General features: G+C 39.2%; 1 protein-coding gene across 2 annotated transcripts in view; it reads right to left on the bottom strand.

The window, feature by feature from the left end:
* LOC124071272 (carbohydrate sulfotransferase 8-like) overlaps nt 1-24,080 on the bottom strand; it is a 153,477-nt gene extending 129,397 nt beyond the window's left edge. The window contains exon 1 of one of the 2 annotated variants that reach the window (XM_046411840.1): nt 22,975-24,080. The gene's annotated coding sequence lies outside the window, so the exon portion shown is untranslated. The remainder of the gene's footprint in view (nt 1-22,974) is intronic. The other variant, XM_046411872.1, reaches the window with a different exon arrangement.
* Nucleotides 24,081-24,687: the final 607 nt, after the last annotated feature.

Raw genomic sequence — 24,687 nt, 5'->3', positions numbered from 1 at the left:
TAAATGATGTTCACCATTCCAACACCCAAATTCCTGTCAATTAATACTTTGAAATAAATTTACCCTGATGCAAAAAAAAAAAAAAAAAAGGAAGAAGAAAGAACCATTCTACCTCTATGCCACTCATACTAAGACATACCAGCAACAAAAGTGCCTGTGGCTCAGACCCCTGAGCGAGTTGTCCACTGATCACAGGTTTAGTATGTGGTGCTTGTCCTTAGGCAAGACAGTGAGCTGATGGTGGTGCTAGCACCCTGCACAGTAGCTCACTGTCATTGGTATGTGTGTGTATGGTGGATGAGCAGCAAAAACCTAAAAGTGCTGCAGTCATTTTCCATTTAACCAAAGTACCATAATTCCATATGTGGTACATGAGCTCTCATGCTGTAGCTGTGCAATGCATTGATACCAAAATGTCACCGAGGATCTGTGCATCCAGCTTTATAACACTGAATGTAAACCCGAGATGACCTTTGTTCACATTTGCTCAGGCAGTATATGGAACGTGGAATCACAGCTTTATTAGGGATTAGCATGACCAGTGGGATGGCTGATGCTGTCCAGCATACTGAGATTTTCTGTTTTTGTGATCAGTGTAAAATGTTTTTCTGCTTTGACAGCTGTCATTCTATTGTGTTTGTGCTTCTGCAGCTTGTCTGTCATTTAGTCTCCATGAGCGAATGTCAGATCACCTTAAATAAGTGATCAGAGAAAATGTACAAAAAACCCCAAAACAAATGTACACATTTTCATACAGCTTTGTTTTGAGAATAATATTATAAAAAGTGTTTGTCAATCCCTCCTGGTTGAATGACTTAACTTCAAAGCTTTTCTTTTATCTTCAGAAAACCAAAACTACTCAAAAGAATTCTCAAATTGAGACGTGTACATTTTTTTTGCTGAATAACAACCTTAACCTCTTTCGAAGCAGTTCCTCTTTTTTGAAATACATTAAAATACTAGATTGAAATCAAAAGAACAAAAATTTTGTGCTAATTACTTGCTTATTGACGTGCATATTAGTTTTGAATCCTAACAAGTCTCAAAATAATCTCAAAAAAAAATTTGCAAAGATACAGATAAAACATTGAACCATTTTTGTTGTGGACTTCCCTTTTTGGACGGAGATACCAAGGTAACATTTTCCAACACAGTATCAACATGCAACAAGTGCAATGCAACTGCTGTACACTGTAGTATTACCACTACATGTGTACTGGCTACTCAGGTCTGGCATTGATGCCTTCCTTCCTCTTCAGCAGGTTGCATTAATCATCATTGAGCATGGGCTGCCACATAAATGTTTTCATATCCTTCAAAACAGCAACGCTTGTCTACTTATCCAACATGTGGACACAAAATGTATTCTTCAGATGAGAAAAATGCAGTGAAACAGATAAATAAAATAAATGGAATTCTGGCTGAGTGATTTTGGTGGAGTGTAATTCTTGTTCTATCAATTTTGAAAGTGAAAATGGAAAGTGTCTTGCTAAAACCTTTTTGCAGTCCCTTTTGATATTTCAAAGCTGTTCAGTTTCATGTTGCAATTTATCTTTTACATGTATTTTGTAGACCGGGGTGAATATGAAGTTGAAGTGTACTACATTTCTCTTTTCTTTTCTATTTTCACTGCAAGATATACAACACAAATATTGATGTTTTCAATGCAAATTTTGAAGACTATCACCCCAGGGGATCTTCGTGATCCAAACCCACCAGAGCTTTTGAGAGGAAATGCACTTTAAAAGATTATTTTTATGGTATTTGTGCTTTATCTGACAGCTTATGATGATGAACAGTCAGAAGAGATGGGAAAGGATGCAACAAAGACTGATTTTGAACTGAGGATGTTATAGTTACATTGTATATGCCTGATTCAAAGAAGAAAGATTTTGAGAATAGCACAGAATATCTTTGCTTTCACCACTCTCATTCTTTAATGAACCTCAGTTACATCCAGCATTCGCCTACAGATTGTGCTTCAGATTGTGCTTACAGTATCAGTGAAGACTGCCATGACATCTTTATGGATGACTGACATGAAATACTATGTAACTGTAACATTACATTTGACAGGCAAAAATGTTAATTTATGACAGCTTTGGATTCAAACAGACAGTAGTGTTATACATTGCAGAAATTTAAATAAAATGCTTACTCTATCGGACCCAAATAGCCCTTTTCCCACAGGCATGTACAGCTCTAGAAGAGACAGGAGGCAGTAAATGTGAAATATGTACATGCATAAATATAATTTCCCTAAACTTAACCACTTAAATGAATAAATACACAATTACTCTAGCCTCTGTAGTTAGGTAGGCATAACATAAAAGTATCATATTTTGCAGCATATGAAGTATTTGTCACAATGGCTATCAGATTTGATTCAGATGAACAGGAGGAGCCCTATACTATATAGGGAGGGGGAACTAAGCATTCAAAAAATAAATAAATAAATAAAAATCACTAGACTGTAGCCAATTTTATTGCCAGAAACATGTTCCCATTACTCTGAGTTCTTCCTCTCTGGCAGATTTTGGCTCTGAAAGCGAGTGCTTTCTGTGATTAATTTGTTAGATCGGTCTCTGGCTGTGAGTTCTGGTAAAGAGCTGCTCATAGCGCATTTTCTGACCTACAGTAATAAAACCAGTTCCCACCTAAAACACTACTTCCAACAACATACAAATGCAGAGCAAGGGCTGAAGACAGTGAGGGTTATTTAAATATGCTTCACTCCAACACATAATTATAAAATGTTCTTGGTCTCAGTTTCCTTGCACCTGCAGCAAAGTATTTTTCCCTTGTATTTTCCTCGGTTAATTTCATTCATGTTTTATATGCAAAAACATGAAAATGTACAGGATTTTTGGGTCAAAACATTTGCTCTCATGAGAAGGATGTTTTATATTTCACCTTGCACTCATAACATGAGGTTGCGGAGCAGGCAGTCAGCATTTTGTTAAGGGGCATTTTGACAGAACACATGACTGGTGATGGACAAAATTATCTGGCACTGGAATCAAAGCTCCGGACTTTTAATTTTTGGATAATGTCTGCCACTGAGTTGTTGTTAAATCTGTTGTGGTCAACTTTTCATTTCAGCAGCAAAAATCATTAAGAATAAGAAGATGCTGGTCTTTGTGCAACCTCTGATTGGGTGAAAATCCACCCTGATAATCTCTGTCTGAAACCTGCTTATTACACAACTCAAATATTTGGAATCACTAGACATTTTCCTCCTTTCCCTCAATAAAAGCTAGTTATTGAATTTATCTATCATATGTTATAATCGATATATAAACAATGATATAAAAGGTATACTCTTTGATTTTCCATAATCCAATTGTCCATTGTGAAGTTTTGAGAATAGCTTTGCTGAAGAGCGTACTGAAATAAGACCCTATTCATGTTTTTTCTTCTTCTTTTTGGTGCCAAGCTTATACTTTATTTTACCAATGACTGGTGACTTCAGGGTCTTATTTAACTGTTGCTCAGAGTTTCCTTGTCTCTTTCTATCCTTTCACCTATCGGTCTGGTTGAACTATTACATAGCCTTTTGTTCCCCCATGAACAAAACATTACCTCGCTTTTAAACCCTTTACACAAAACAACATTTATTTGTAAAGATGACTTTATGAAAGCTAAAAGGAGGAAAGACCATTCAAACATATATAGCAGTCCTCCGAGTCATCTAACTGTTCCAAATGAAGCTTTTACAGCAGGCAAAAACTTTTGAAAGCTAGTGTACATGTCAGACATGGTTATAAAAAGACAGCTGTCAAGATTAAAGTGGACTTCAAATCAAAATGAAAATGTGTCCATATGTTATGTGTAGCTTGAGCAGGTGCGACTTAATTTCCACGTCGCTAAAAGAACAACTAAAGGAGTTAATGAAAATAAATATGACAGTTGATAGGAGACTCAACAAGATTAATATACACAATAAAACAACGTTTCATTGCTGTCTGGCTGCTGATGGGAGTTAGAAGATTGCTGAATAAAAGAATGAAGGAAAATCAATGGATTTTATATTTCACTGTCTATTTAATCTTGGTCAAGTTGTGGATGTGCCCTTATATTGACAGACTCTACTTAAGACATAAAACAACCTAATTCTTATTTATTTATTTATTTATTACTGAATTGTCCTGACAGGCTTCATTAAGTGTGCTCAAGCACTACAAAGTGGTAGCAGCTACTGGTGTTGCTTGCTTTGATGGTGCTGGAACTGTTCATAACCAACATCAGTATGATAACATGTTCACAGACAATGTCAACATGTTTATGTTTAGCAAGTTAGCATGCTAGCATTTTGCTAATTAGCACCAAACGAGTACAAGTGAGGCTGACTGCCATTAGTTTTGTAGGTATTAAGTCACAAGTCAAAGTACTGCTACATGGAAAATTGGAGCTTTTACACAGTATAAATTGAAAAACTTTAACCTGCTGGTGATGATAGTGAAGTCATTAGATTTATAAGCCTCTTCAAGACTTCATGATGATGCATCCAATAGCTGTTAGGAAATTTAACCAAAAGTCCGAAATGGCAACTTCATGATGACACTGGAAGTACATTTCTGAGAAAACCATCACCTATTCCGTTAACCCTCTTTAATTCAGAAAGTGCGTTTAAAGGGAGCATGAGAACTGAGGGGGAAGCACTTTTAAACCCTGCTGACGTCTGACCTCAACTCTCTGTGGCAACAAGTTTAAACTCTGAGCGAAAAGCTACAGGTGCACTTCCCATCATTTCACTGAACAGAGGCAGCTCTGCTGTGTTAGACCTCAGCTGTCCCTCTAACTTAAGACACATTTCATTCATTCATTCACTCTAAACTTGACTCAGCAAAAAAGTGAAGCTTCCAAAACTTTAAGACAGAGTAACTTTGGTAGTTAATTACCAAAAACCACAAAACAGATGAAGGAAAGGGAACTTTAAAGCTTTTATGAAAATTGATTGAATCCAGCAATACTTTATTGAGTTTTCTTGTACACTGTTCACAGCATAAAATGAATCAAGGTCAATCTCAAACCAAAAAGAAGTCCAGCCCACCAAATTAAAACCCTCAAGGTGTGCCATCAGCTACTTTTTAAAAAGACAATTATTATTTCCCAGCTTCTCCACAGGCAATAAAATAGGAACCCAGCTGACATTAAGAACTCAAAGCCAGCTGGGATTACTTTAGTGTGATTAATCAACATTAATATGCTCAGTGGAAAGAGCAGCTGATAAATCAGCCCGATTATACCTCTGTGAATAGGTCCCATACTTTACTGTAAATCACAGGATTAGTGTCCATTACTGACCTTTCCCACCTCATCTTTGCTCTTTAACTGTGATGAGAAATACTTTTCATTGTGCAGCATTTCATCAATCAGTGATACAATCAACATCAGTGAGTGAAATGATTTGCAGCACGTACTCTAATGTTAACACCAAAGTTTGCAATTTTTCAGATGGTAGCCTTAAAACACATATCTGTTATTTTCCATTTCATAGAAAGATAAATACATCATATTTTATTCATTTCGTTATTTCATTCATACAGACAAAAGTACATTCTTTAGAATGACTTAAAATCACAGTGACATTAGTATGATCTTAACCTCACGGCTAAATGGGGCAGTTTAAAGAAACATATCATCAAATGCCGCTCTAATAGAGACATGCCTGGCCATTTGCGTAATTTGCCCAAAGGAGACAGATACTGAATGCCAGTATTGTTTGTGCATAAATGTGCACAACACCCTATTGCCTTGTTGAGAAAGACTACACTCATAGCTGTAACATCTTTTGACTCTTGTGCACCTTTGCTATCCTTTGATATATGAAGCACAACAGACATGGTTTGAATCCTGAGTACAGTATGTGCTTCACTGGTGTCACAATGCATAAGTGGTTTGATATACTGCACTGGGGAGTGACACACTCTCTTGTGCACCACATAGTTCATGTACTGATTAAGATAACGTGATGTCAGTTAAAGCCCTTTCAGTGTTGCTTACATTTTTTGACATAAGGTGGTATTATTTGCCAGGTTGTATTGATATTGATGCCTTTATATTAGGTGAATCTACCAGTCCTGTAATCTCCGGTCTCAGATTAAACAACAGCAACATAATAACAATAACAGAGACTTCTGAAGCCACTACACACCTTGAAAATTAGTGTTTAACATCAACAGCAGAAAATGTGTTTTATGACTCTGACTTTTGCTGTAAGGTCTCAGAGAGGACATGCTGCAGTCCCTTTTCAAATAATGGAGAACCTCAGAGTTTATTTCTTACAATGTGTGATGCTGCCTGCATGACTTTCATGCTGTTGCAATCTAGGCATACAATAACCAGTGACCTGTAAAACTGAGTAGCATGATGGGAACTTTTGTGGATGGAAATATGTGTTTTTTCATTTCAAGTTTGCTGTTGCTTATTTTTGACTGGCAACCAAAAAGCTGGCTGGTGGATCATTGATTATTGGACTGGTGGCCTCAACTAATGTCCACTAACTCTGTCAGCTAGAAATTGCATTGTATTTTCTTCTAATTCCTCACTTATCTTTTAAAGTAAATAACTGCTCTCTGGATCAGTGAACAGTGCGTTTGAGAGAGGGACGTGCTATACGTTTGCATCCTGACAGAAGTCTGGGGTGGATGGACACAGCAGATTTGCATCCTGAGTTCAGTGATTTTTATCAGCTGTGACAGTGTAATGTCAATATCAGTGGCTTAACCAACTGCCAGAACATTTGCAGTATTAATTCAGTGTAACTAAATTCCCATAAATTTTGAAAATAAAATAAAAATTGTAAAAGAAGATTTATGGTTTCTTCAAGTAAAAGTATAAAGAAAGAAAGTTTAAACAAACGCATAAAAGCTTATCTCTGCAGCTTCCCACTAAGGGTAACCTCCAACCATCATTCTGTTGTGTTTTGAATTAAATGTGCCAGTTATTATTATTGTTTTGCAGTTTTTGTTTTATTTTTATTATAATGAAAGCCTTGATGTATCGAAGCTGAAAAAGTAGGATGAAAATGCATGGTGTCAAAAATGATTTACCAAACCCTTGTTTACTAAAGGTCACATATTGTGCAAAGTCATTTTATTCTTGTACACCATGAATAATTAACATCGCTCAACCCATGACAAAGCACAGTAATTAGCGCCCTGAACTTAATTAAAAGGAAATGTTCAGTAGTTTGCATTAATGGCCAGACTGAAGTTGCAAATAATAATAATAATAATAATAATAATAATAATAATAATAATAATAATAATAATAATAATAATAATAATAATAATAATTACCAAAAAAAAACTTTCTAAGAGGTATATCACACAAACTGTTGCTTGAAAGTATTAAAACATTAAAACCAAATTTAAAATTTCAGAAATAAAAGTTGTGATTTAAGGCCACAGGGTGAAACGATGTGCGAGGAGAGGAGAGGAATGGATGAATGGGGCCATTTATGAAGAAGCTGCTGGACTATAACAAAGACACAGGAACACTCACACACTCTCTCTCTCTCTCTCTCTCACACACACACACACACACACACACAGGCACCACACCACAATACCACTGCCACCATATACCTTTAGTCCAGGACCTTCTTGTCAGTCTTGAGGGAAACATGTTGCTCAAGAGAATTGTAGTCTGACTTCTTTGTACTGACTGGATGATACTAGCCCACAAACAGGGACAATGATTAAACTCACCAGGGTAATACTTAAATCGTTTCCCTCACCCTCCTGAAATCCAGTGAGCTGTCACAGACCAGTCCTTACTGGATCTCATCCACATACTTTGTCACCTCATTCACTGGAGTGCTCATGACATTATTGCCTGACTTGCCTGGTGGGATGCAAGATAGGAATATCTCTTGATGACACCAGTGAAGCAGTTTCAGTGGCCCTTGAGGCATTTTTATCTGTGGTTGGATGTGACTATCCAGCTAGGGTCTGTACAAAGCACTGTACAAAGAATCCGTACAAATAAACTCTGGAATCCACTATGTGGGCTCCTGCTCCTGTGGCATCGAAGCTGCAACAGTCAAGGTTGAGAATGGCAGCAAATCAACCACAGCAGCAACTGAGTGACAGGCTTCAGAACAACAGTGGTGGAAAGCAGGTGCGCCTCCAGATTTAAAAAGCATGGGACAACATGAAACAAGTGATAGCTGTCAATCGGGCACTGGTCAGTGTGCACAGCAAAAGGCTCAGTCAATCGTGACAGATTTTCAAGCTTAGAATAGTCACTTGTGAGCAGAGTGTCCATCCAGCAGCTGACTGAGTTCTACCTTTGTCTCCAGCAGTTGATGATCATGTCTAGGGTGCTGCATTCGCCATATCTTTTCCCTATTTTCTCATTTGCACAGATGGTTCCCATACAGTATGGTGAATGCAACTCCTGGTGCTTCATTGCATATTTCAATGTGAGCAGCAACTGGGCCAAAAAGGGCATTCTCTGAAAACTGTAGCTCTCCTCATTCCCTAAAGGGTTCACCAGTTCTAAATTTCAAAGGAAAAATACATAATGCACACCAGTGAAACTGCAGCTTTTCTTCAGTTATTACACGGGTTTTCATCTCACGTAATAATCATAGATTGAATTCCTCCAACCAGGACACATGCTAGCTGTTGCACATCTTTTTAAAAGGACACACTAGACTTCAAACATGTTCTTTTTCTTGTTCCTATTTCATTTTAGCTATACTAAAACTAAAAGTCTACAGTGGAGCTTCTGCTGACATGTTGTAAGTGGTACGTGTGTCACTAGTACATCAGTGTTCAGCCCACGGCCTGTTTTTATGAAGTCAGGGGTTCAAATATGAGAAGGATCATAGAGCATATGAAACAAACAGGCAGGTAACAAAAGTAGGTTTGTGATCAAGAAGGTGCTGGTTTGATTTCCTGAAGCTGGGAAAGTTTGGCCAGGGAAAGGGAATGAGTAATGCTCTCTGAACCCTCAGTAACAGTTCACAAGCCAGCAGTGGCAGTGGTTGGGCAGCTCCCAGGTGTGAACAGCTACTGTACAGTACACATGAATGAATGATGAGGAAGACTGTGCTGAATGGGAGCTTCCATTCTCAACAGCCATGTCTCATTGCAGACACTTTTGGCCATAAATTTAATGCTGCCTGAATGATGGGTCCTCCAAATTAAAGGTCAAAATACGCCATCTGTCCATGACCTCTAGAATGACACAGTGATGTTTTCTGATCTGACGCCCCATCAGCACAATGTCTGTGCCTTTCAAAACATTGTTGAAGAACTTTTAAAATAAATCTGCTTTATGATGCAGTAATTCTATGTAATGGAGACAAATCAGGGCCAAAAGTTTCATTAATTTGAAAAAAAAAAAAGGGATTTGAAATTGAAAGTTGGAATTTTGATTTTGAACAGCATTCAGCATTGTACTCTCACTATTTTCAATTTTCACTTTCAAATATATTTCAATATTTGAGGTCTTATTTTTTTCAGTTGCAGATTTTGTGTTTTGTGTTTCAAACTTTTGGCCTGGATGTGGCGTGGGGGGCATGGCATAAGGAAAGACGGGAAGTGGAATCATGAGTGACAGCATAACAAAGAAGGCTGAGGACCTTCAGGAAACATAGGTACTGTGTGAGACTGAAAGTGTGCACACTCCACACTTTCAATACACCATATTCACATTATTGGCAGTGAAAAAACTGAGCCAATGATGTGACTGAGGTGAGTCCTGCTCAAGGTTTCTTCCTGTTAAAAGGGATTGTTTTCTTGCCACTGCCTGCTTGCTCGGGGGTTCAGGCTCTGGGGTTTCTGTAAAGCACCTCGAGACAATTTTGATTGAAACTGAAATAAGGTTGTGGTTAGCAAGTCATTTTAAACCGAACTTGCAATCACAGTGTAAGAGCAATAAACTATACCTGATTGTACAGTTCAGCAGCCACACTTTAATGTTTGATGTTTCCCTCTTCCACATGCAACTGTGAATGCAGCAAAGTATTGGTTAGCAGTGGCTAACTCTGCTCCACCAGGACAACTAGCAGGTTGAAATGTTGGTCTGGAAGAAATGTCGGCTATTTTTTGAATAGATACTCTGAGAGTTTATCACAAATGTTATGGGTTATTTTTTGTAACATAGGGGCATACCTTAAGGGAGGAAAAACATTTGACTACATTTTATAAAAAAAATATGTAAATCTGAATAATATCAGATTACTGCTGTATATAAATTACCTGAGAATTTTTGGCAAATAATCAGCAATGAAAACTGTTGTCTTAGACTTCTTTCCCTTTGTCTCACATATGCACAGACATTAATCTTCACACCCCACATACCACAAGTTTATCTGTTCGCAAACCCTTCAACATTAAACCACTCCAATGTTAGAACAGACCTGTGTGTAACTTTGATATATTGTGTGTAGAATATAATTTGAATGCATTTATTCTCTCTACTACTGCTGACTACGAAATGTCACCAGTCAACATATTCTGTTAACAGAATAAACATTCACAATCATTCAAATAAAATTTAAATCTCTCCAATTCAACAAAAAAGTATGTATGCGACGTCATATTGTTACATCAACTTGTAAACCATGATCACTTCAGCTGATTGATTTGGTGCAGATCTGGCTTATCTCAAACAAGCTTAGGGTTGGACATCAGCCGTAGCCTGTTTGACTGAATTGCTAACCAAGCAACAGATTTCAATTTACTTGTAGTCTAGGTCGTTTGCAAGCAACATTAAGCATCACAATCAAAATACTGGTTAAATAAGCCAGTGTACTTCATCTTCTCATCTTCTTCTTGACTGACCTGGACAAATAGGCTAATTTCTGAACTTATACTCAAGCACTGATGCTGGAGTTCTGAATCTGAAATAGTAATACCCATCCTTCATAAAACTGAATGCAAAGCACTGATTAATGTGTTAATGTGCTAAACAGTAGGTGTATATCATAACAAGGCGGAAGAAATTAATTTTACTAGCTAAGTTCTCTCAAAAACAACATGGCTGAAAGCTAATGCCTTGTATCAAACTTTAGTACAGTTTTTCAGTGTTTTTCCTGAGTTCTTCATCTGGGAGCACTCGATTTCTCCATTTTAAAGCTCATGCAGGAATGTGAGCACAGAGCAAGCTTACATATATGTATTCAAGTTTTTTTTGGATTATTGATCTCTTTCAAACCACTTTATAAAAACCAAGAATATTACTTAAACTCACATTGTTTTGCTCTTAGTAAGATAAATGAGATGCCTATCAGACACTCACATATGTGTAATTTTTAACTTCATGACAAGCTTTTCTGCTGAAGTACTTTAAGTATTCAGCCGGTAAATTTTTCTGGGTTCTAACCCTGAGATTCCTGTGACTCACGTCTACAGAGTGCATTCTGCTCTATAGAAATACCACAACTGAAATAAGAAGAAAATTCCATGCATGGCAGTGCACTGCAGCAGAAAAGTGTGCCAGGTTGCCTTCATGCAGTTTTTCGATGTTGGAAATGGTTTTTTTCTTCTTCTTCTTGGTGTAAAGCTGTAATCAAAAGTGGCTTCTTTTTCTCTCACTATTTCTCCAGCAAACACCAGCTGTGAGTGTAATGTAAGCTCAATGAAGCAAAATTGAGAAACTTGCTATTTATCGTATTGCCATTTGCCAGCTAACCAGAATGAAGAAAACTTCAGTCAGTACAAAGTTGAATGATAAAATTCTCTACCATTCACTCTGGAGGCTAGAGGAAAACTGTTTCAAGGCCCATTTAAGGGCTTATTGAGAGAGTGCCTGTCCCTCAGCACTAAAACACACCATGCCCAATATGAGAAGAGGTGAGGCGAATAATTTCAATGTGAAGCAAGCTGACCAGGAAAGTTGCAGACACATTTTTACATGAACAATCTGGTGCTGTACAGTGCAAAATAAAAGTTGACTCTCTCAGTGTACTTTTGCAGTCTATGCAGATGTGCACTTAATGTTCAACAGCTACACTGTAAGAATTGTAACTTCTCATGGCAACGTGATCTTTTGGAAGATCAAAGTGTCTGGTTGGAGAGAGAGGTGACTAGCTTGAAATGTCACAGGGGCTTTCAATACAGCCTGGAAACCTCTGCCCTGGTAAACACTCATCTCCCCCCAGAAAATCCTTTAATCTTTAGCCACCATATATATCGCCCTCCTGTGAGCAGATGTGATTTCCCAGGCAAGGAAATCAGGTAAGTGCACTCATTAGTCATATGAGGCTTCCTGCAGGGTCAAATAGGGCAGAGATTGTGGGTAATTAAATGTGGTAAATGAAACACTGATTGAATGAGCGACCCACTGCCTCTGGTTCTTGTTTAATCATATGGGGAAGCAGATAACAAAAAACGGGATTCATTTTCTTTCATGAGCGGGGATGTAATTATGGCGGTGCATGAATTGATCACTCAACAATAAACATTAAATAACAATCAAGGTAGATGTTGGTATTGACTCAATTAAATAGGAAATCCAGGGATTGAATGATTAACAGTTTGAAGGTAAATTACATCACCTAAAGTGAGCAAATCCATACGTGGTTAATTATACATTTTCAAATAATGAATCTTGAATAAATCTATGAATTCAATAGTAAATATAGTGTAATTATATGCACAATGAATGCTGTTCATTATCTACACATCATTGTATGTTATATTGCTCTGTTTTATTTACAGTGTAATTAATTATCTGACAGCACGGATATAGACAACCGCTTCGTGGGCTGCATCCCCAGTGATGTGAAATACATGAAGTTCATAATCTGTACTAAGCTACACTTGTATTATATACAAAACATATTGTAATTACAGAACATACACTATATAGCCAAAACTATCGGGATTGGACTCAACCTCTTACTTCCAGTGAAGGGAGATCTTACCGTATTTTCTGAACTATAAGCCGCTACTTTTTTCCCATGCCTTCAACTCTGCGGCCTAAACAACAATGTGGCTAATCTTTTAAGGGCTAACGGCCCGGTGATGCAAAGAGGAAGACGCTAGTTTTAAGTGTAACTTTTAACAGTCACTTTACGTGTCATGCACATACTGTCATCATGGAAAACATGCATTTGATGCAGCTTTTAAGTTAAAAGCAATCGAACTAGCTGTCCAAGAAGGAAATAGAGCTGCTGCAGGGAGCTTGGCGTAAATGCATCAATGGTGAGAATTTGGAGACGGCAGTGACCCAGGCCTTTCGGTCCAACATCAGTGTCTGAACTCACAAATGCTCTACCGCATGAGGGGGCAAAACATCCCACAGAAACACTCCAGAATCTTGTGGAAAGCCTTCCCAGAATGTGTGGAAGCTGTTATAGCTGCAAAGTTGTCTATGTGTTTAGATTGTAATGCCATTACAGCCCCTGTTGGTGTAATGATCATGTGGCCCAATAATTTTGTCCATATAATGTACATGGTTTTACATCAAACTTAAATTCATGAATTCAGTCAGATAAGATCAGTCCCTATACAGCACCACACCACAGCACACCAAACTATTCCATTCCATTTGACTAATCAGCCATCTGAAGACTGAGATCAGCTGATTAAATGACTAGAGCCTGGAGTACTGCTCATCATCTGGAATCACTGACTATATATGAAGATGGAGGACATGACAGCACCCAAAAAGCAAAGCCAAAACATCTTAACCTAGTGACAGGCTCCACTATAGATCATAAGTCTCCTTCCAAGCAAAGGGCAGGCCTGCTGTACATTATGTAATACTGATTGGATTTTTAGGTGAAATAAATATCTTTCAACAAAATCTGAATATCCACTTCAGTACATTTAAATTACCGCCATTGTTGCATGATAATTACTAGATAAAGAGCAGTATGAAATAGATGCTGATTGAGAGTTTCTTCTATTTTTTTAATACATTGTATGGGGGTTTGATGAACGGATTTGATTCACTTAATCACTGCATCTTTCATATTTCACAAATTCCTGCATATGCAGACTATAGAACTCTATGGATTAGCAACCAATTTAAATTCAAAATTTACACAAAATGGAGTCGGTCTGTGTTATTTCAATTTTACTATAAAATGGCATTAATTCCCTAACTGGTGCTGCCTGATTGTTCTATGAGGGAATGATCTACTCATTTGTGCTCAAATGCAATATGAATTAATACTGAGCCACTGCATCCAGAAAGACCTGAACGTGTGAAAAGTGTGAAAGTGAAAGTGAAAAGTCTTCATTGACAAGTTTAGGCAAAATATATTGCTGTAACTAACTTGGGAAGAAAAATCTGACCTAACTGGTGAGCATCCTGGCACCTGGGCATGTGAGCTTCCAGAAGAGTTAACGGTGACAGAGCTCCACAGTGGAGTGAGATGCTGATCATGAACATGATCCTGTCCTTGAGTCTGGGCTTTCCAAGCACCATGCTATCTTTGAAATCAAAGAGCACCTGGTCTGGCATCAGGCTCTGAACCAGTCACCTTGTCAGACTTGGAGAAAAGGCTGCTCCTCACCCCTTAGTTTCTTTGGGACAGTCCACACCCTCCTCACTTATACAGAGACACCCTGAAGAAGCCCACTTCTCCTCAACCATTTTTGTCAGCTTCAAGATAAATGAGGGTTGTCACTGCTCTGCACACAGTATGGTGGCAATGAGGACAGTATCTCTCGAAGAAATACTGTCACCACAAACCAGCCCCTGCGCATCAGTGTACCCAAATAACATTCTGTTTTCATTTTCCAATTAATCAGCCTGGATCCTGAACTGAACGAGTCGACTGTTAATTTTAAACTCATGCTCTTGGCACGCAGCATTTATCTTCTCATGCACTTCACCTAATGCTACAGCAGCAGCTATGCTGTATGTCAGGCCTACAGACAGACTGCTAGTACCCAAAACAAAAACAAAACTAATTTACTGGTAGAGATAGAAATTATTGTAAAGCATGATGGGTGCATGTTATTTGGTAACACTTTGTGTTGATACACAAAACAGTGAGTGGTAGCCAGGGAATGGGAAACAAATAGGAAACAATCTGATAATTAATGAATCATTAACAAGTAGATGAGGACTAAAGAGTAGATACTGACCGAGGATAGAACTACTTATTAATGAGATAAATCCATAAATTATCAGGTTGTTCCCGATTCATTTATCACTCGTTCTTCAGTAACTGCTCACACTGCTACACTCCAGTTGTAGCCGTCTTCAAAAAGATGGCTTTGTATTGATTATGTAAAAACTTGCAAGCATGAGTTACATACATAACCAAACCATACTATATATACTATACATTTGCAGGTGTCATAGTTGTCAGATTTAATGCATTAGCCTTTAATGCGGCTGATGATTTAAGTAACTTTATCCATAACTTTTGGTCACTGTATTACTATTTTCTGAATTATTGCAGAGCAGTGGCAGCCCATATGATCTCCACTACCTCCATTGAGTGCTACAGTACAGACAGCAGTAAGATAGTCTCCATAGGAAAATGGGGTCATTCTGCTGATTGCATTTACAATGACAAACATGCTTCTTATTTGATTTCCTCTGGGCTGCTTGCCATCCGATGTTTGATAGAAGCATAGTGTTTCTGGACCTCTGTTATTGTTCAAAGATGGTAGAGTTGACATAAGGGTGGTGTCTCTCTCTCTCTCTCTCTCTCTCTCTCTCTCACACACACACACATACACACACACACACACGCGCGCTCTGTCTCATCTGTCTCTCTTTCTTGGCTGCCTCTCACATAACAAGATAAACATTTTCACTTTCTCTCCTAGCTCAGTATCCTACCCATGCCGCCTCCCTCTAATCCTTCCAAGGAAGTGACTCACATTACAGCATTCTTCAGTTTAATGCACTTTAATAGCATTAATATCTGCTTTTGCCTCTTCAGCTCCAATAAACACCCCTTACGTCTTAAGAAAGCCGCTTAAGAGCAATTGACATGGCAAGTGTACCAAAACAGTAACATACCTTGGGTGAAAAGCAAAATAACTCATTGTAAAAGTGTAATCTGCTTTTTTTTTCTTTTTTTTTTTATAAACTGGCACCAGCTTGGCGCAGCGTGGCACATGGTATACTGTAAACAGACACTGGGGGAACTTAGACAAGGAGCAGCCAGCTCCCTGTAGTCCTTCCTACTCACTCACTTGGAGTGTGGAGGAGGCCTACAGATATGGGAAGAACATGAGTCCCTGCCACCTTCTGTGCCACCCATATTGCTGCTGCACTGACAGCCAAGGTCAGCTCAGGAATGACACAGGGCTCCCGCATCCAGATAAGACTCTCACAAACATCTGAACAAGCATGCAGTTTTTCCAAAGAAAGAAAATCCTTCCCCTGAATTATTCAGTGGGTCTCCCCCACCCTAAATAACAGCCGGCAAGCATTGTTTGACATCCCGAATGAATAATTAAGGTCTGACCTTTTGTTCCCATTAGAGGTGATAGGTTGATAGCATCATACTCTGTGGGTGAGGCTGTGAGACGATGTGAAGGTGCTGTGTAGAGAAACTAGGAATTTTCTGAAAAAATAGCCAAACTCTCGGGCACAAGTAGTGATGCTAAGAAAAGAAACACACTACATCCCTGTGGTATTCATTGATACACAAAGATGTAGATGCAGTCTCTGTTGATTGATCCTAAAGCACAGCCTGAAGCCATTCTTTGTCACTGCTCCCATGTTCTCATAAGAATTGTGCTGTAGTTTGTTCCTGACATATCAGAGGCATTTTGATTGAGACAGTCAAGAGCTTGCAGATGACTCAGTGAATCAGAATTGATGTATTAACACAAAGTGGAACCGGGATTAGCCTGCCACTGTTTGGTGGTGTTCCAAAGTATTATGTTCTATTTACCAGTTTACCAATGTTTTTCATTTAGACAATCAATCATAGAACCCTGAACAGCACGCACTAAATTTTTCAGTATATTTAAAAATCCCATGGGTAGGATTCATAGAGCTTTATGGGCAGATATGGAATGTAATGTAATATAATTATGTCTTCATTAGTTTACGATCACCAGAAACTAAAAATTGTTGTGGTTTTGTTTGTTCTATATTTAAAGAGGGAGCAGGTCCTCTTCCACAGAGTCTACAATAGAACGGGTTCTAGAAATGGCTATCACATTTTTTTCAGTTTTTAGTGGCCACGGTAGGGGGGAGTGTTACAAGGGATGTTTAGCTGGTTGCAGCTGCAGAACTAGATACCACTAAATCCTGCACACTACACACTTAAAAGAGGTATCCATTGCTTTATCATTCTGTAGCTTCCTGGTAGTCTGCCTTATTCATTCAAATCTTGGTCCAGGCCCTTACAAAAACCTTTTTCCATGTGAAATTATGTAGGTTTCTAGAAAATTACATTGTTACATACATTTGGCACAGAGCTTGGTCACACATAAGCAAATACAGGCAAATAACGTTTGGGCAGGCGAGAGGTGACAAACACAGAAATCAGCGTGCTGCTTTTTAGTGCATTCGAGGATTCAGCCACACACATCTTTGCTCCTAGTTGGGGTTGTGACTTTGCTGGTCAAAGATCAACAAAATTTGATTATTAACGTAGAGTGATATCTATAAATCTACTCAATAGATGCCATAAGACATCATTTGTGATTGATGAGCTATGTCTGCAGACCTCCAGAAGAGGGGGCTTTCATAACGATTGCTTCATTCTTGATAAAGTTGCCAGCGAGTGACCATTTATTGGTTCTCTCACTTTTCAGATACGAAAATATTTTGGGAGATAAGCAAGGAATCAGATAGGACAAAACAGGACTCAAGAATGCTGGAAAGAAAACCCAGAGCACAAAAGATAATCCAGCTGGTAATGAGTGAAACTAGGTCGGAGAACTGAGGGACTAGTGAGGGAATGAAATGCACAAAAGGAAACAGGCCAAAAACCAGGTGAGGGGAATGAAGCGATTTCATGGGAGGGTTAAGGTTGAGAGTGTGCCTTAACTACCTTAAAATTTTAAGTTAACTGAATTTTTGCTGAATTGTTAGTCAAATGAAGAATTTACTCATTTGAAAAACATAGAAAGTCAACTCATCTCCAAATAAATAAATAAACATTAACTCAGATGTTAAGTTGCACTGACAAGAGCTGCTGGTTCAGCTTGACTTCCAGTTGTACTTATTTTTTCATTGGTAAAGCTGTTTCAAATCTGATCCCTCATGCTGCTTAATTATTAAAGATTTTACTAAAGTGCTAAAGCAATAATAATTTGGCAGCATATTCACATTTTGGATCACTGATAGCAGCTGATCCTGATTTTAAAGTATAGAATAATGTTTGTGGCTTTAAGCACAGTTGCACCTTTATTTTGAGTGATGTTTTGAAGCATTTAAGGTACACATTTAATTTATCTCATGCAACTGGATGTTAAATTCTCTCTTCCCATTAAAAAGGTGTATTTGGGGGGCTGCCATTGTTCTATTCCATCCTAGCATTGACAGACTGAAAATAACTGGCCATTATCCTGCAAGTCACATCTCTTAACTCAACTGACGTTTACAACTTGTTTCCCATTAGGTGGCAAAAAAAAGTGATTGCAGGTTTAAAAGGGAATTTCTTCCAGCAGCCATGAACTATTGTGTTTATCTGTGGTAACTACTATTACTATTACTTACTATTATTAAGTGAGTTCTGAAGGCCTTGATGGTGTATTTGAGGTTGAACATGCTAGAAAGTAAAGGTTCCAGCCATCACGAGAAATGTTTATATCCAGTTTGTTTATTTGTAAAACTGAAAATGAGATTCACTGGAAACTTTCTTTACACATTACACAATTGGTCTAAAAAGGACATTTAAAGAAGCTTGATGGATTATGATCATTTGCCCTGGACTGCAACAGCAATACAGTGAAGTATTTGCGTGGACATTATAGTGTCACTTACAGTACAGTTACAGTGGAAACAGACAGACACGTTCATGTATTAACATCGTTATTGTTGTATAACTGTAACACACCAGGCTGGAGGGTTTGTTGTTGTACGAGAAGGACATATAAAAAAACACCAGCCACATCCTTTAAAATACTCATTTGTATCCCTTTTTTAATCTATACATTTTCCTGAAGAGACACATGACAGTCCTCTCCAGAAGATGCTTTCAATGACGTACAACTTCTGGTTCTTTCAATATGAGGAAGAAAACCAGAGCTGCAGTACGCCTGCAGCGACACACTCAGGAGAGCGCTACTCTGAGGCGAGCACAGATTCCTAGTTTAAGTGCAGAAAAAGAGCTCCGAAGACAGCTGAAGACAGACCGTATTTATAGCCAGGGATAGGAATAATTCATTGTGATCAAAGTGCAGATCATGCTCCATTCCATCACAAAGCAGATGCGGCAGAATGAAAGAGCACACTTTCTCTCTGTCTGCTCTCTAGCGGCTAACCAAATGGAAACAGTGAGGCAAAGTTGCCTCTGTGAAGCTGCTACGAGTGTGTGTGTGTGTGTGTGTGTGCGTGTCATCTGCTCTGCACTTGTTCTCAGGTGGCTTCACTTTAGAAAGAGTGCAACGCCTCCAAGAAAGTAACACACAGAAAAAAAAAAGTGTCCCACATGCAATGCATCTTCTCAATCAGAGCGAGGAGTGAAAATCAGATTCTGAGCTCACAGTGGAAGGTCATACGTCTGAAGCGTCTGAAGCCGTGCTCCATAAAGCACATCCACAATGACCACTGTACATCACATGGCTGATCATACTCAGACATCAGAGCTGACTGGCTGTCAGAAAAAAACTAACAAACTATTTCTGTTTGACATAACCTCCCATTTACTTGTTTTCTATGTGTAATTTTCCATGCAGTTTTGATTTGCTGCTTAATATTACCAGTGAATACCACAGTTGGTGTTATTACTGTCTCTGCAGCTGTCTCTTCACAGACAAACACACATAAGCAAGCTTCCCACTGCACAGATTCTTGTTTTACATTTTCTGTCAGCCCCTCATACATTCACTTTCCCAGAGACACACACACGTTCCCCTTTTTCCTCCTCTCTTTTTTTGTTTATGGTCCCTCCTGCCTCTCCTCTCCCAGTAAAGCTTTCCCTGCAATCAGACACAAACACATAGACACACACACATGCTCGCTTCTTCCAGTTTCATTTTCTCTCCCTCCCACACACAGACACACTCATGCGCCTATTTCTTTCTCTCTTTCATTTTCTGTGTCTCCAACCCTTTCTGCTTCCCTGTCACTCGTTCAGTACACACACACACACACACACACACACAAAATCATGCACACAACAGACACACAAGCTCCTTCATCTTCTCTTTTATTTCTTCTCCCTCCCACACTTTTCCTGTCACTGCTTTCATGCATGCACACACACACACACACACACACTCGCCTGTTTCGTTCTCTCTCTCTCTCTCTCACCCACCCTTGCTCTTCCAATCACTCCATCAAGATGCACACACTCTCAAACACAAATATATCCTTCTCTCTCTTTCATTCTTTTTCTGGTTTTTACTGTTTTCCTCATCCCGTGTCCCTTGCACTTTCACCACACACACATACACACACACACACACACACACACACTGACACACTACCGGCAGTCCAGCTTCCCTGACTCCCAGCTGGGCTTGGACAGCTCTCTTCCTCTGGCCTCTCTGGGCCATCTGGAGTGCAATGTCCCCGCTCTGCTGGTCCCCTGCCAGCCGCTGAGCCTCCCAGGATGAACGCAGCATCTTCAAGCACAATTTGTACGCGTCAAAGCTCTGCTGTGTGTCCAGTGACCCAGCTGAGTGAAGTCATTGAGTATCACATTTCCCACCTCAAAGGAGCTTCATTCTGCTTTGATGACACCTGCGCTCCCATCTCTCTGGAATGAGGATGGTGCAGTAATTGATTAAAACCACTGAGCAACCTCACTAGCAATTACAGCTCTGTTTATGATCTTATGGAGACTTTGTCTTTTCATGAGGAGTGAATATCAAAGTACACCTCACAGTTCAAGCACCTGAACAAGCTTTTTTTTCGGATAAAAATACCCATATTCTGTTTAAATTACAAAAGGGCCACATTAGGAGACCCTTCCATCTCTTCCTGTACAGGCAGGCAAGTAGTTAAGTTATGCATGAGACACCAGCAAATATTCTCACCTGCCTATGGAAGTATTAGATTTACACATAACAGCAAAATATAACTACCGTCTAAACAGCAATTCAGTATTCAATCACGGTAGAATTTGTGACTCTATAGTTTTAGAATCCTTTCATATAGAGCGTCAAAGATTTGAGTCACCAGTGTGCAATCTTGTCTATTGCTGCTTTAAGCTCTGTGCAATATCTCCCACAAGTCCACAAAGTACGGAGCTATCTGACTCAATGACTGAAATACAAAATTTCAGTACGGAAGACGGGGAAACATGCCTTTGAAATCAACCGCAACTTAAGTCACAAGTTTCCCACCTCAAAGCAGCCTTGCTCTACTTTGATGACACCCACTCTCCCTCTCAGCTCAACAGGGTCATTCATTAAAGCAAGTAAGTCACAGTACTTGCAACTACAACACTGTTTAAGATCTTCTGCATCTTAAACGTTAGAAACATCTTTTTTTTTTTTTTACTGACCATTGATGTGCGTAGTTAATGTGAAAAACAAACAAACAAATAAATAAATAAATAATCCACAAATAGGAAATCTTGTTTGGCACATGCATGGTAATAATGTTCTTAGAGGATAACCAGTTAACTACATTTAATTGGTGTGATTTGGCTCCGGCAGCTTTCGTGAGGATTTCATTGGACAACACTCTGAAAGCATTAAAGTCACTGGAAAGCTTACGGTTGTGTTTAAGATGAAGGCACAAAATCATGTGTGCAATAAAAGTGGCATAACCCAAAATACATGCCTGAGGCCAGCTACCATTCACCGGCTATTTTTATAGTCTAGTGAACACACAATTCTTTGTGACACCCAAGCAGCAGCACATACAAACTCCCTCCTGATCTTTTCTATTTTTTGAAAGTAATCCAGCCGTAAGTTTGCCAGGCTGGAAAAAATAAAAATCATTAAAAACTGTGGAATGGATCACTGACCCTTATCATACTTACAAAGTTTTTGTTTAAGAACATTAAACATAAATTGATTTTGGAAGCCTGGGAACCAGAAGCAGAGCACAAAGCCTAACAGCTGTACCATACGGATGTGTGCTGCATCAAGTTAACAAGTAGCAGCAGGCAGCAAAGAGAGAGACCAGCACAAACAGCTTGCACCTTCAGTCACTGCTCCAATGCAGCGAGTCTTTACATCATGTTACACACACAAAGCTCTCTTTACTGTGATGAAAGTGTGCCATGCAGTGCATACAGCAGTCTTAGTCAATACTGTCTACTTTATTTGCACTTAATAGAAATCAGTCAAGATAAATGCCTCGTTGTCAATGCAGAGAATGACTGTCATGTCTCGACATGTATTGTAAGTGATAAGATTTAACAGCACAGACAATGCCCTGCAATAACAGCCAGTAGACAGCAGATTTCAATGACCCCCCCCCCGGTCTCATCGCTTCTCAACTGATTAGCTATGTTTAGAGTAAATAAACATAAAAACAGAAACAAACCAGCTTTGCTTTAATTCTCAAAGTTTGGTACTAAAATGTTTGAAAGCCACAGCTGGAATGAGGGAACAGCTACAAAGGGACCAAGGGAGATTTTGGAAAGTAAAATGCTGAATAATGGCAACAAAACAAACAAACAAACAAAAAAAGTGAAATCAACAGGCAATCTGTGAGATCCGTGGGCCAACTCTTTTCCATAGTTGCAGCTTGTAAGCAAAACCAACTCAGTAGGCTTGTAGCTGTAGTCCATCTGTAAGATAAACTTGAAACACATGCACACACCCAGGACAACAGATGAATCCACGGAACGGAGAGCGTGGATGCTGCTGGCTTTAGAGTCTGTGATGCAGTAACCCAAATACAGGACTGAAACAGAACTCATCTGTTATTGTACACTGCAGCAAGTATTGAACTTACCTTACCAAAACTATCAAATATCACGACGCTCGGAACAGAGGCAGGTGGCGAAGTGAGAGCGTCCTCCTCTTCTTCGCTGGGCTGCACTAGTTGATCAGCCAAGTCTTTCTGTTTCAGCACCACGGAAAGCGCGCCCGCCTCTTTTGGGCAAATGATGCAAGTTTATCGTTAACGCTGCGAACGCGTGCACCGTGCAGACTGAAAACACGTCGCCTTCAAGTTTGGTGTCACCTCGTTGATGTTCTGGTTGGAGCAACCCTGAATTCGCAGTGACTGATGCTTTTAGAAAGAGTATGGCCAATCACAATGCCCCTGGCTTTTTACTCTCACATCTTTGCGCATCCCCGAAGTGTCTCCAAGGACCGGTGCCTTTCTTCCTCCAGGCGGGCACGGTTGCAGAAATAGTGACTTTAAGATTGGCTTCACCTGCGACAAGGACTCATCTTCATTTGCGGCGCTCTCTTTGTCTTCAAGGCGATCCTGATACTGATAAAGATGGGGCACTGAATTTCCTCCCGCGCATCGACTGGGTGCGGGAGAAGAGCGGTCGGAGCCGGGAGCAGGAGGAGTGTCCTTTACGGTCTGAGTTCATTAAAGACTCTTCTAATATGGATGATCTCGGTGTCGTTATGTTATAGTCCGTTTTTTCTTACCAAATTGCGGGATCATGGCGCGCTGCAAGTGGATACTGAATGATGTGCACTGCTCCAATAAATGCAACTGAGCTACAGCAGAGGCGGCATAGAGTTTAAATTAATCTCACTGCTTTTATCAGAGATGTGAGACAGATATTTATTCGGTGAAGTCCGACGTCTTTAATCAATTATGAATTAATTACCATTTATAAAACAGTGCCACTGTGCGTTTGGGGGTGTTTTTGAATGTCTGTATTTGTGCCTGAGAATGACTTTCAGACTTTTAACCAAATGATTTGGCAAATCTCTGTTAGAGTTGGTGTCTATAATTTGTTTACACGACAGCGACATTCACAACTTAACGCATATGAGTAATATGATTAAGGAGGTTATGAGATATGTCTGCAGAGACACGAAGTACTACATGACACCAAAAAGCGTGTGTTTTTCAAGCCACTTATATTCAGTTATTGTCATCATCCAATCCGATGATCTGCTGACAGACTTCAGTTAGTTTGGATTAGACGGAGATAGACAGAGACACAATACACACACAAACGGAAGTCCGAGTCTCAGACATTCACACACACTTGGTTGATCTTGCTGTACAATGTCCAATTGATTTTTGTGACTGTATTGATTTGAGGCCACGCCAGTTGTTTTCATTGTGATAAGATCAAAGTACCACTTCAACACGTTGGCCTTAACCCAATTAGGCCACAGTAAAATGTGATAGTGTGAACAGCCATCACCTCGGAAAAAAATACGTGGAATAGCATATTTAGTCTTGCACTGATTTGAACTGAAGAATTTTGCCTAGTCATTTTCTCTGAAAAAAATAGGGGAAACATAGTTGGAAAAAATACAGCTTTAATGAAAAGAGAAAAGACCCTGTGGGATAGATATCAAAAGCCGGTGGATGTGCATAATTCATCTCAGACTATTTCATAAAGCCCTGCAGAAGGGTTTTCTTTAACCTGTTTTTTTTTTTTTTTCCATTTAAATACTCTAAATATTGGCCCCCTGCACTGCACAGGAGGGTGGCTGTTCACTTGGATCTATTCAGGCGTTATGTTTT

Source organism: Scatophagus argus, chromosome 1 (assembly GCF_020382885.2).
Source record: "Scatophagus argus isolate fScaArg1 chromosome 1, fScaArg1.pri, whole genome shotgun sequence".
Classification (NCBI taxonomy): Eukaryota; Metazoa; Chordata; class Actinopteri; family Scatophagidae; genus Scatophagus; species Scatophagus argus.
Note: the sequence above shows the minus strand (reverse complement) of the source record. Positions and strands in the feature narration are given on the sequence as shown.